We start from the raw sequence: 12,059 nt of genomic DNA on the forward strand, positions 1-12,059 counted from the left end.
AATTGCATCTCTTTCTCAATCTCTCTATCACTCTATTGCATCTCATTATTTCCCCACTCCCACCTGCACACAACAAGGCTTCAAGTGCCCTAGAATGAATCATCTCAAGCCGCTGAGCCAAGCACTGAAGGAAGATAGACAGAGGCTCTCCATCTTTTAAGGATGAAAGCTCAGAGGGTAGCAATGACCTGAGCAGATAAAATAGCACAAGGGCTGCTCTCCTCCAAGAATAATTCCCCACTTCTCACCTCTCTGATGAAGGACACTTGACCCACAGCGAGGCAATCTCCTAGACCCCCTAATTTCTGTGATCTATTTCCAGCACACCCCACTCCTGGCTCCGCACCCCCAGGTCTCCTTTCCTTGCAGAGTTAGGTAGAAAAAGTTACAACATGGGTCACAGCCTTCCGGAACAGAAAGCCTCAATCCCAGCACTAAGTCTTCTCCATTTTCTCCAAAAGTATCTTACCTTTCTTATTCCAAAGGCAGATGATAAGACCCAACCAAAAAAGATCAGCTCCAGCACAAAGGCCCCAGTTCCACTCAGCACCTTGCTCTGGGCAGGTTCAGTCTGAGCCCGGGGAAGTAAAAGACTGCGTGTCAGCCTCTATGCCCCACCGCCAACACCACCCCACACAGTGCCCACTTCTAAAAACCTGTAGTCTGCTGGCAATATGAGAGAGGTTCCCCACCACCAAATAGTGGAGGAGTGGAGGCAAAAGACCCCAAGGGGGGCAGTGTGAGTGGGTGAGTAAGGAGGAGCTAGTTCCTCAGGGGGCATGCCTGCCCAGGCCCCATGGACCAGCTCTAAGACACCAGCCTTACTGTCAAACCTTACAGCTTCAGAACTTCTGAAGAAACACTGCCAAGGGCAAACTGCAGCTTAGGGAATCTGACTGTAAAAGGGTCTCAGAAAATGAGATGAGTACACACCAGGTGCCTTTTGATGTGCGGCAGTGGGCTGTCAATCCTCTGTAACTCCATCCAAACCAGAGTCCTCCCTGATAATATTTTTTTTTCTGTTGAGTTCAAGGGATTAAGTAAGTATCCCTTATGCCATTCGACTGGGATGGGGCTCTGGACACTGGGGTGCTCCACGTGGCAGGTGTAGACACCCCCACGATGAGGAATTATTTCTAGCATCACATGGACCTGTAAGTCCAGTCCCCATTCTGAATAACAGGGGTGGACACAACTCCAGCAGTCTCCTCCTGTTTACTCTGGAACCACTTGACTTTAACTTGGCCAGGACAGAACTCTGTCACCGAGCAGATCAACAGGTTGTGGTGGTCAGGGTCTCTGACACGGCTGGGGAGATGACCACTATGGGTTCCCCTGGGGAGAAATGAAAGATAAAGTCAGAGGGTGAGGCTACAAAGAAAATGTCACCTTGGGCTGAAGTCTCTCCTTTAATTCTAAAATGGAGAAGATACCAGATATTAATTAATCTTCTATTAGAATTCCCCCATCTTTGGGTTTGTTCATTTGCTTTCATCTCTGGGTTTTAATGAACTAATGTGTTAGTCTACTTTTCAAGAAAATAAGTCCTTTATTCATTACACACATTAAAGAAGCTAATATATATGAAAGTTTTTTGTAACATAGACTGATAATTGTTAATATGTATATATGCAAATATATGTATGGTACTTGCCTTCCTATGTCTAGTTAAAAAGAAATTAAGAAAGGTCTGCTACTGGTAATCTTACAAAGCAAGATTTCTTATGTTTAAATAATTCTCCAGCTCTATTATTCATAGGTTATAGGACTCACAAACTTTGAAGATCAAAAACATTTCTTAAATTGCCAGGCAACAGATAACATCCTTCTCATCTTATAATCTAGCTAGTCTGATATGCTGACTTGTGGTTATATCCATTTGAAAAGATTATAAACTAAATGATAAAATAAATTTTAATTCTGAAATGATTGGAAGAATCTGTTTTGACTTATTGAAATATAGCCTTCCATCGTATGCTACCCTTGTACACATACAAGAATTAATATATAGATGAAGTATATGTAGATATATAGACACAGGTGACAGATTGATAAAGATGGAAATGAATATGAAGCAAATTGGTTAGGATATTCCTAAAATGTCTCCACATTCCCTTTCCGACTCTTCTGGATGACTTTTTGACATGGATTCATCCATATCCATGTTTTTACACAGTTTATCCTCCGTGCCTTCAAGGTAAAGTGAGGCTCCATTATTGGGTCCCTGATTTTCTTCCAAGCCCACAGCATGATTTTTGACACTGGAACTTTTGATGCTTAGGCATGTGCAGGTAACAACCATGCAATTACTGCTAACTGGCCTACGGAAATTGTGAGGTATCATCAATTTGAGATGTTAAAACAATGATGAATATGTTAAGAAGAATTATAATGCATGGTGATGTGCAACCAAATCATTATAAAACAATAAGGCAACATAGTTAGGTTATAAAACATATGTGCAGAGAGTGATGTGCACAGGTGGGGGACCAGTTCTAACTCAACTGCCTGCGAAGCTCAGAGCAGCACTGACCTTTAGGGTAGAACTGAAAGGATGAGGTATTTCCATAGAAGAAAAAAAGGAAGGTGTCCAGACAAGACCAGATCAGGCAGAAGCAATTGCTCCTGCAAGGGAATAGCGGAGGCAAAAAGAATGAGGCATGTTATAGGAAGATGCAGGGTTCAGTAGAATATGAAGCAAAGAGGTGGAAGAGACAGGCATGTGCCAGAGGGAAGGGTCTTGCTGACATTCAAAGGATTTAAAGATGCCAGCCTCTGCCCCAAACACAGGGTTCTTCTTACCTAGTTTTCTGGTCTCCCTCTCCATCAGCCCCCTTCCAAAATATATCCATCCAGACCTTCCAACATTTTTCCCTTAGAACTTTCCCCTCTCAGTTCCACCAACATCCTAGGAATTGCAAAACCACAAAAGATCCCTTCCCCAGGGACCTCCCCAGCTAGGCTTCCCACCCCAGCCCCACCCCAAACTCTCCCCTCCACTGACAGTGATGGAAGCCGTCTCCTCGTAGTTGAGTCTGCACGGCGTGTTCACATGGGCACGACACACTGCAGCAGGTCCTTCTGGTGTTTCAGCTGTCAGCACTCTGTCGCCCCAGCTCTGTTACAGCCACCAACTCCCTCACGTTGCTGTCAAAGTGCAGGATCTCCTCCTTGTCATAGATTTGTCTGGCCACAAGCCGCACACGCTCTGTCCCATTGGAGAAGTAGCACTGACCCTTAAACTGGTATACAAAATCCTCTGCAGGACAGGCAGTCACCCATTAGAATGAGTTCAGCCCTGCATCCTGAAGAAGTAGACACATAGTGTAGATGAGGGAAGGAAAAAGAGCAGGTGTGGCCAAATGAGAGATAAATAAAATCTGTTCCTCAGCACACAGAATTTTATTCCCTAGTCGAAATTAGGTGATCTCCGTTCCTTACCCCCTGCTTTTAAGATTTACTGGAAAAATAGAATGTTTCTCATATGCATTTGGTCTTACATGTGGTAGAGAAATATACCTTCTCTTTCCTTTACAGTTCAGAAATTCCGAAGTCTCTTCCCTGAGAGAAACTATTCTCCCTTCAACTGCAGCGGTTTAGAGAGGAATCTAGCGAAATTTTCTTTCCTGAGTGTGCTGGTTTGAAATTATTATATACTCCAGAAAAGTCATGTTCTCTTAATCCTAAATCAATTTCGTGAGGCAGCCATGTTCTTTTAATCCTAATCCAATATTGCAGGGAGAATCTTTTGATTAGACTGTTTCCATGGAGACGTGCCCCTCCCATTCAAGATGGGTCTTAATTAGTTTGCTGGAGTCCTTTAAGAGGGACACATTTTGGAGAAAGCACAGGTACTTGGAGAGCCGATACTGAGAACAGATGCCTAGGTGCAGACATTTGGAGGTGCTTAGAGAGCTGACATAGAGCGTCATTGGAATCAGAAGCTAAAAGCAGCATTACCCAGGAGCAGGAGATGCCAGTCATGTGCCTTCCCAGCCGATAGAGAAACCCAGAACATGATCTGCCATTCTTGAGTGAAGGTGTCCTCTTGTGAAAGTTGTTGAGTCATTTTTATGGCCTTAGAACTGTAAACTCATAGCTTACTAAATCTCCTTTGTAAAAACTAATCCACTCCTGGTATACTGAATTCCAGCAGCTTTAGCAAACCGAAGCATTGAAGATAAGAAATCTTGACTATGAAAGGAGCTCTTCCAAGTTCTACCTGGGGTTTGAGTGCAGCATAGCCCAGCATGCCCCAGCACCCCCAGGTTTGATGAGTAGCTGTCCAGCACCTACTTGGCATCTCTCTGCTGTGAGCCAGAGTAGTCCTAAGCACAAAGAGAACAACCACTGCAGTTCCAGTCACTGCCCAAGGGTTCCTGGAGATTGTCACAGTCATCTTTCCAGACTTGACACAGAAACAATTTAATAAAAGCATTGGCAGTGCACACAAATGCCGCCTATTCAACTTGATGTTTCACTTGGCAGAGAATGAAAACTAGGAAACCTAAGAATTTTCCTAGCATCTGGGAAAGATTGGGCAGTATCTGGGAAAGGAACCAATCAACCCTACATCTTAAGTTCTCCTTTGTCTCTGGGTAAACATTGTCAATAAAGATTCTCAGTTAAAAACTAATTCATTGACTACCTACTTGGTTCCCAGTACTAGCTGGTTACCAGATATCACTGAACTTTGTGGTATGCTAAAGATTTTAATCTACACTATATGAAATAGAAGTCTGTATCTGAAGTTGTGTTCAGAGGTCTCAGGAACGAGAAGAAAGTGATTCCAGGGTAATCCTTCCTGGGACATAAAGAATTCTGTATAGCATTCTTCGGAGTAAGTTAAGTTAAGGTATGTGTATATGTGTGTGTGTATGCATATTAAGTAAGGTGTAAATGCTAACAAAATCCTTCATCTGAGGAAGACGATAAGAAAAGAAAAAGAGGACCCTAATGAATGTGGTCAAGGCAGGAGAAAGAAATTAATATGCATCATTTTAGTGACACTACTGACAAAAATGAAATGAAAATATCCTTTCCAATTCCCTGATAACTAAGTTGTTTTTAAAAGGGGATGAAGGCCTTCTTTCAATAATTAGGACTAAAAGACTCAAAATGAAAATATCATTGGGATGCTTCAAATTAGTGAAAAGAACACCAAAATGAGAGTCAAAAACCCTGCCATTAATTGGATGTACAATCCTAGATAAACTATTGAGACCATCATGGCCTCAATTTGTCTACCTCATTTTTTTCATTTTAAGAAATACTTATTGAGTAGCACTGTTCTAGGCTCTAGGAATACATCAGAGAATAAAAACAGGCAAAATTTCTGCTTTCCTAGAGTTCAGTTCTCTAGAATTGCATTGTAATCTGCAGAAATACATTGTAATTACATTATAATCTGCAGATTGAATTGGATAATCTCCATAGGCCCTTCTAGCCATATCACCTTCCTGGTGATTGGGGAGCCTGCCAGTGCCCTGAGATCACGGAAGAGCCATTTTGTCAAATGAACTTGCTTCTTTTGACTCTTAAATTTTAATTAGCCAGATTTTTGGTTTGCATTCATAAGAGCATTTTATAGAACATTAACTTCAATTTGTCTTTGAACCAAGTTCTCGTTGCTACAGCCGGAGACTATGGTATTGGGTAGGGGCTAGCGGGGGGTAATTGCCCTCATTAAGAACACAAGCCTAAAATGTTCTAAGAAATGATCATGATGATGAATATGAAACTATGTGATGATATTGTGAATTACTGATTATATATGTAGAACAGAATGATCATAAGTTAAGAATGCTTATGTTTGTTTGTAGCTCTATTTTAAAAAAAAATTTTTTTAATTAATTAAAAAAAAAGAGCACAAGCCTAAGAAGGGAGAGGTTAGAGAGGGAGGGAAGAAAAAGGAGATAAGCGGGAACAAACTGAGCAGCAGGAGGGCTTCCCTGGCTGGACTGGAAAGCTTCACATCACCTCTTTCCTCCTTTCCCTGAATTTCCATATCCCCCATACCTTGTGGGTTGAGGTAATGTGAGAAAAGAAGCAGATGCAAAGCCTACACGGGTGAAGTCCCTGGAGTAGGGGATTTCCTCCAAAGAGGACATTGAGAAAACCAACTTTTATTTCAGACTTGATCACCATCTGGTGATCAGAGTGCCACAACAAATCTTCAGAACAGCGACTCCTAACGTTGCTTAAAGAATCCAAACTCAAATTTAAGACTATTAAATTTCTGAACTTCTTCCACTTGCAATCTTATTTGATAGTTGATCTGGTATTGTAATGGGATCCATTATTTTTTACTTGAAATACCAGACTTCTTGCAGCACATCTCTCACAGTCTGAAGATGATGTAGATGAAGAGATCTCCTTGCTTCCAAGACACCATCTCCCACCCTGGACCTGCTGACCTCCTGCTTCACCTTCTCCGCACAGGCCAGTCAGAACCCAAAGAGCTCATCACACCACAATGGTGAAAGTGAAAAAGATTTCCCATTGAAGCAAGGGGCAAAAAGTCACAACAGGACAAACGTTGAGTGAAATCTTTTCAACGAAGGCCGCTCCACGGAATCTTACCTACAAGCAACACTAAGATGCAGAAAACATAGTTCAATGAGGGCCAGTGGTCCACTAGTAAACCTGCCCATTGGGATCCATCAGAAGTTTTGACTCCTAACTGAGCACAAGACATTTAAAGAACAATGACGACAAGTAAATACTGCTGCTCGCCCCCAAATCAGAACATGAAGACATCAAGATGCCAAGTTCTTGTGGCCAAAAACAAATCTGCAGGCAGAGCAAGCAGGGAGGAGAATCAGGGACAAGGCTGGAGATGGCAAATCCAGGTGGACAAAGTTGGGAAACTTAAAAACTTTTGTTGACAATACTCGGAGTTGTTGATTTGAGGATATGATGTGGCAAAGAGGACAAGGATTGGATAGATTTGGTGTTTGGGTGGAAGTTGGTAACAATACTGACCAATGAAGTACAGTCATTCATTAGTTAGTGCTTGTGTGACTGACAATCTACTGAGCTCTGTAGATATAAAAACATGGAGCACTGCTTACCATCTAGGAGACATATAAGTAAATAGGTGGGGCTCGACAGAAATAAGTGTAAAGTACATTGGAATCATAAAGGATATTGGGAGAGAGAACAAGGGAAAGGAGGAGATGCATGGGAGAACATGTAGGGACTCCAGACAGCGAGGAGGGCAGCAAAGATAGGGGAACAATTTAAGGAGAAAGAGAACATTTTTCATTTTAGATATTTTGCATTTATAGGGCAAATGAGGCATTCATATGAAACTTTGTCTGTGTGGCAAGCAGAATGATACCCCCCAAAGATGTCCACATCCCTGGAACCTCAGAATCTGTTCTCTTACATGGTAAAGGGGCTCTGCAGAAAGTAAGGACTTGAGATGGGGAGATAAGCCTGGATTATCTAAATGGGCCCAATGTAATCACAGGAATCCTTATATGTGAAGGATATATATATAAAACCACCATGCTTGCGAGATTTAAGAGTGTTCCAAAGAGTTAATACTGAATATTTTCTTAGATTAGAATTTGTTGAATACCAATTTAATTAAGTTATAACCTAATATAATTAGATTCTAAAAAACAATCCTCGCTGTCTGGAGTCCCTACCACATGTTCTCCCATGCATCTCCTCCTTTCCCTTGTTCTCTCTCCCCATATCCTTTATGATTTCAATGTACTTGGATCATGGTGATGAATACACAATATTTAATGATATTGTGAGCCATTGATTGTACATCATGTATGGACTATATGTGTGCAAAGATGTGTCAATAAAATTTTTTTTTTAAAAGTAAGCTTGGCCTTCAAATAACATGTTGACTTGATCTTAGAGGAAACATATAACACAGCAAGTTTCTATGGGAGGAGGTGCTAGAAGACTTGAGGAGATGCACCCTTGGTCACCAAGAGAATATATAAATACTGGGAGTCCAAGTACATACACCACTTATATAAAAAAAATTAAAAAAAGAATCAAATGTAAGTGTGATCTCATAGCAAAACTAAAATTGTATGAGACTTAGAACCAAAATAAGTGTTTAAATAGTTGGAGTAGCATCAATTTCTGTTGGAAACCTGAAAGGGAATAAATAGATGACATGAAGTCCATGTCCACAGACTTTATGTAGGCATTAAATGGAAAGAACACTGCTCATATGACAGCTGGTAGAAAAGGTAGCCATAAAAAATATGTCGTCCAAGTTCATGATATACATATATGAGGTACTAGGTTACAAATTCACCAAGGTTTTAAAAAGTTAATAGCATATAACAGATGTTATTTTAAGTGCTTGTTGTTTTAAGTGCTTCCTGCATATTAACTCATATCGCCCTCTCCACAACCCTATGAGGAAAGTTCTATTATTCTCCCTATTTTACAGATGGAGAAACAGAACTGTTAAGTATCTTGCCCAAGGTCACACAGCTAGTGTGACAGAGGCAGGTATCAAACTCAGGCAACCTGATTCCCCATCCATGCACCCATCCACTTCATCATACTGCTATACTAGTTACTAAATATCCTTAAATGAAAAAAATGCAATCAGGGAAATCTAAGACAGAGACAACTGGCTGGTCCCTAACATAATTATTTCTAGCCTAAGTTTGGGTACACTGACCACTACCAACGATATTTAATTTTTTTAAGTGGAGAAAGTATAGAAGAATAAATGATTCATAAACCTTCTAGAGAGGAACTCTTGGCACTAAGTTATGCTTCTTTGATGAGTTGAACTATAAAATAAATCATTACTTGGATGAGATCCAACATCTATAAAAGCATTCTAAATCTATGGGCAGAGTCCTGGGTGACAAGCAAGAAAAACTGATGGAGATGGGTGTGGAGTGGGCCTGGGTACACAGCTGTCCCCTGGTTCAAGACCAAGTGAGCAGCACCCAGATCTGGGTCTAAAGTACAAGGAAGAAGATTGTGCCAAAAGGTCTTAAGCCTTGCGGCCAGGAAAATTTTCTTTCCCCTAATGAACAATCTGTAGAAATACTTGAAAAGACTATCACCAAATGCATTCTGCAAATGTGACAACTGTACGGTCACTTGGTTTTGTTCCCACACACTAACTTTTCTCAATCTCCTCCTCATTTTTATGACCTTTTGGGGTGCCCGTGATGATGCATTACAGTTGCCCAGGAGATTTTTTAAAATTTCTCGAGGCTCAGGCACCACCTCCAGATGAATTAAATCAGAATATCTGAGCATAAGGCCCAAAATAGGTATTGTTTAAGCTCCCAGGTGATTGTAAGTTGCAGCCAGATTGGGGGGCCCTGTCTGAGGCCACCTTCTCCAGCTCCACACTGATGCCTCTTTAATTCAGGGCTGTTCTGCACAGGACCCACGGTCAGCAGGGTCAGAGTCGCCCAAGAATTCATTGGAAATGCAGATTCTCCAGGTCCACTCCAGCCCCATTGGGTCAGCGTCTCTGGAGAGAGACTGCCAGGGGCTGGAGGAGTTGGAGAAAAATAGAGAGTGACTGCTGGTGGGTACAGGGTTTCTTTTTGGAGTAATACAAATGTTATAAAATTGATTGTGGTGATGGTTGCACAATTCTGTGAAAATGCTAACCACTGATTGTACACTTTAAATGGATGTTGTATGATATGTGAACTATATCTCAATAAACTGCTTAAAAAATAAATCTTTCCTACCACAACTGCCCCCAAACTTCACTCATTCTGACCCAGGTGACTGGCCTCTCTACTCCTGGAGCACACCAAGCAAACTCCTCTCCTTTAAACCCTGAATTAAGGGCTTAGCTAGTAAAATGTCTTCGTTGGATTTATATCTTCTTTATATCAAAGCACGTAAGCAGAGTGGATGACAGCAGAGGTCTGCTTCCCTGTCCTTAACTCTGTTAAGACTGTCCTTCCCACCTGTCTTTTCTTATTATTATTATTATGTATTATTGGTGCAGAAACTACTTTTTTTTGGGAGGTCATTCAATATTGATTTTTCACTCCACCATTATGAGTACAGTTTTGTTATATTTAGGTGGTAACAAAAATTCATACAAGTGGGGGCTGGGAACTATTGCTAAAGCCCCATATCATCTCTCCCCAAAGATATTTAGTGGCTTTATCTTTCTCTAAGGAATGGAGACCAAGGAGACCCAGTCCTGGTTAAATAAAATAAAAGAACTTGCCTAGCTCTGTAGAATAATGAAGATTAACAACTGGTGGCAAGGCACCCTATTTCCATTCCAAGGAGTAGAAAAGACCACTTGCCTGGTTAAGCTGCACAATTTCCCCCTTCCTCATGAAATTTATTTATTTCTTCTTTGTAACTTGCAATAAACAGTTTCAGAGAATCTTCAAAAATCTGAGTCTTTCACCAAATTTAGCAGAAAAGGAGAAAGTCTGGCTCCAAGCAAAACATTGCTCCTATTACAAATACTGACATTTCATGGCAAATGTCATACACATCATTTGACGACATACTTTTCTTCTTTCTCTCTTTCTCTCTCACTTTGGTTGAAACTTGCTGATTTTTTTTTCTTTTCCCCACTCTCTAATTTGAGGTTTTCTTCCCTCTTCATGTAAAGTGAAACAGCCCTAATCTTTTGTTATGAGAGACCAAGGAGAAAATCTTTATCCAATCACAAGTCTCTGGAATGGCCTACGTTGGTTGCAAAAGAAAGAAGACGTGGCACTGGAGAATATGATCAAGTCGTTCCATTTCAGAGGTATTTTATAAATAATTCTAGGTAGTGCACAAATGCCCGCCTTCATGTGAAGAAGCTTTGTAGATTGGTAGTTCTTTCCTTGCATAGTGGAATTTTATTTATTTATTTATTTATTTATTTATTTATTTATTTATTTATTTATTTTTGGCCGCCTATCATCTGAATCTCCATGCACGTTTGTGTTCCTCCATTCCATGAGGCAAAGCCTGTCTCCCATGAGAGAAGCTTAAAATGCCAGTTTCTCCCCTTCAGGCACTCACTTTCCTGGGTTGCCATTATAGTGAGGACACGAGCACTCATTTTGATGCACCCACTGGAGACTCTGAGTTATCAATTTGTAACGTAAAATAATAGTAGAGGCCAAGCAAAGTCTGATGTGCTGATGGCAGGGGATGGCATTGGTGGCAATTCCGTGTAGTCTCCAGGAATAGCGGGGACAGTGGGGGTTAGCTGCAGCCGCCAGCTCCAAAGTGGAGGGCTTTGGGGATTCAGACTAGGGGTCTCATGCTCACAGCAGCAAAACCCATTAAGCAAAGTGATACTGGGCACTTGTCTTGGTGGGATAGTCTCAAAGCCTGGTTCCTGGTCCTCCCAGTAACCATGCAGTAAATTATTTTGGTGCTTAATTTGCAAGTATAATGGTTAAGTGGTTTGCGGCCAAGGACGCTGAGATACACTTGTCGGGCTAGTAGTCAAAGTGTGATGTTCCTCTGAGATTTTGCAGTTTCTGCCCTGGTGTCAGCTCTCAGTGTGAAACTAGGGTAACTTGTCAGACTTATTTTTCTCATGAAATTGGACATTTGAGCAGCAGTATAGGGAAAAGATGCTCTGACAAACAGCTCCTTTGCAAATTTCCTTGACTATACCCATATATGGTCATTTTTATGTGCACATAGATTTTTATCACCCATTTATTCACTCTCTATATATTGAGTGAAAAATCACTTTTTTCATTACCACTCCGGGGCGCAGTGTACACATATGTAAACAAAGGGTAGAATCTTGAGGCACAAACACCCAGAGTTTGTCTGCGTATTAGGTATGAATGGATCTAAAACTAAAGTGCTGAATTTATAAGTTTGCATTATGAATTTTCAAACATTCACAAAATTAGAGAGAACAAAATACCAAACTCCCAGTGTACTCAGATTTTAAAAGCAACATTTTGTCAATCTTATTTCATTTATTCTTCATCCCTATGGTCTTTGGGGATGCTTTGGTTTGGCTTTATCGGAGAATTTAAAGCGAAATCTTAACTATCATATCATGTCAACCCATAAGTATTTCAGTTTATATTTCTAATATGTAATGAATTGTA

General features: G+C 40.9%; 1 pseudogene; it reads right to left on the reverse strand.

Annotated features, from left to right (window-relative positions):
- Positions 1–354: 354 nt before the first annotated feature.
- Positions 355–4,399, reverse strand: LOC143683229 (HLA class II histocompatibility antigen, DQ beta 1 chain-like; annotated as a pseudogene).
- Between the last annotated feature and the right edge of the window lie 7,660 nt (positions 4,400–12,059).

This window comes from Tamandua tetradactyla, chromosome 5, assembly GCF_023851605.1.
Source record: "Tamandua tetradactyla isolate mTamTet1 chromosome 5, mTamTet1.pri, whole genome shotgun sequence".
In the NCBI taxonomy this organism is placed as follows: Eukaryota; Metazoa; Chordata; class Mammalia; order Pilosa; family Myrmecophagidae; genus Tamandua; species Tamandua tetradactyla.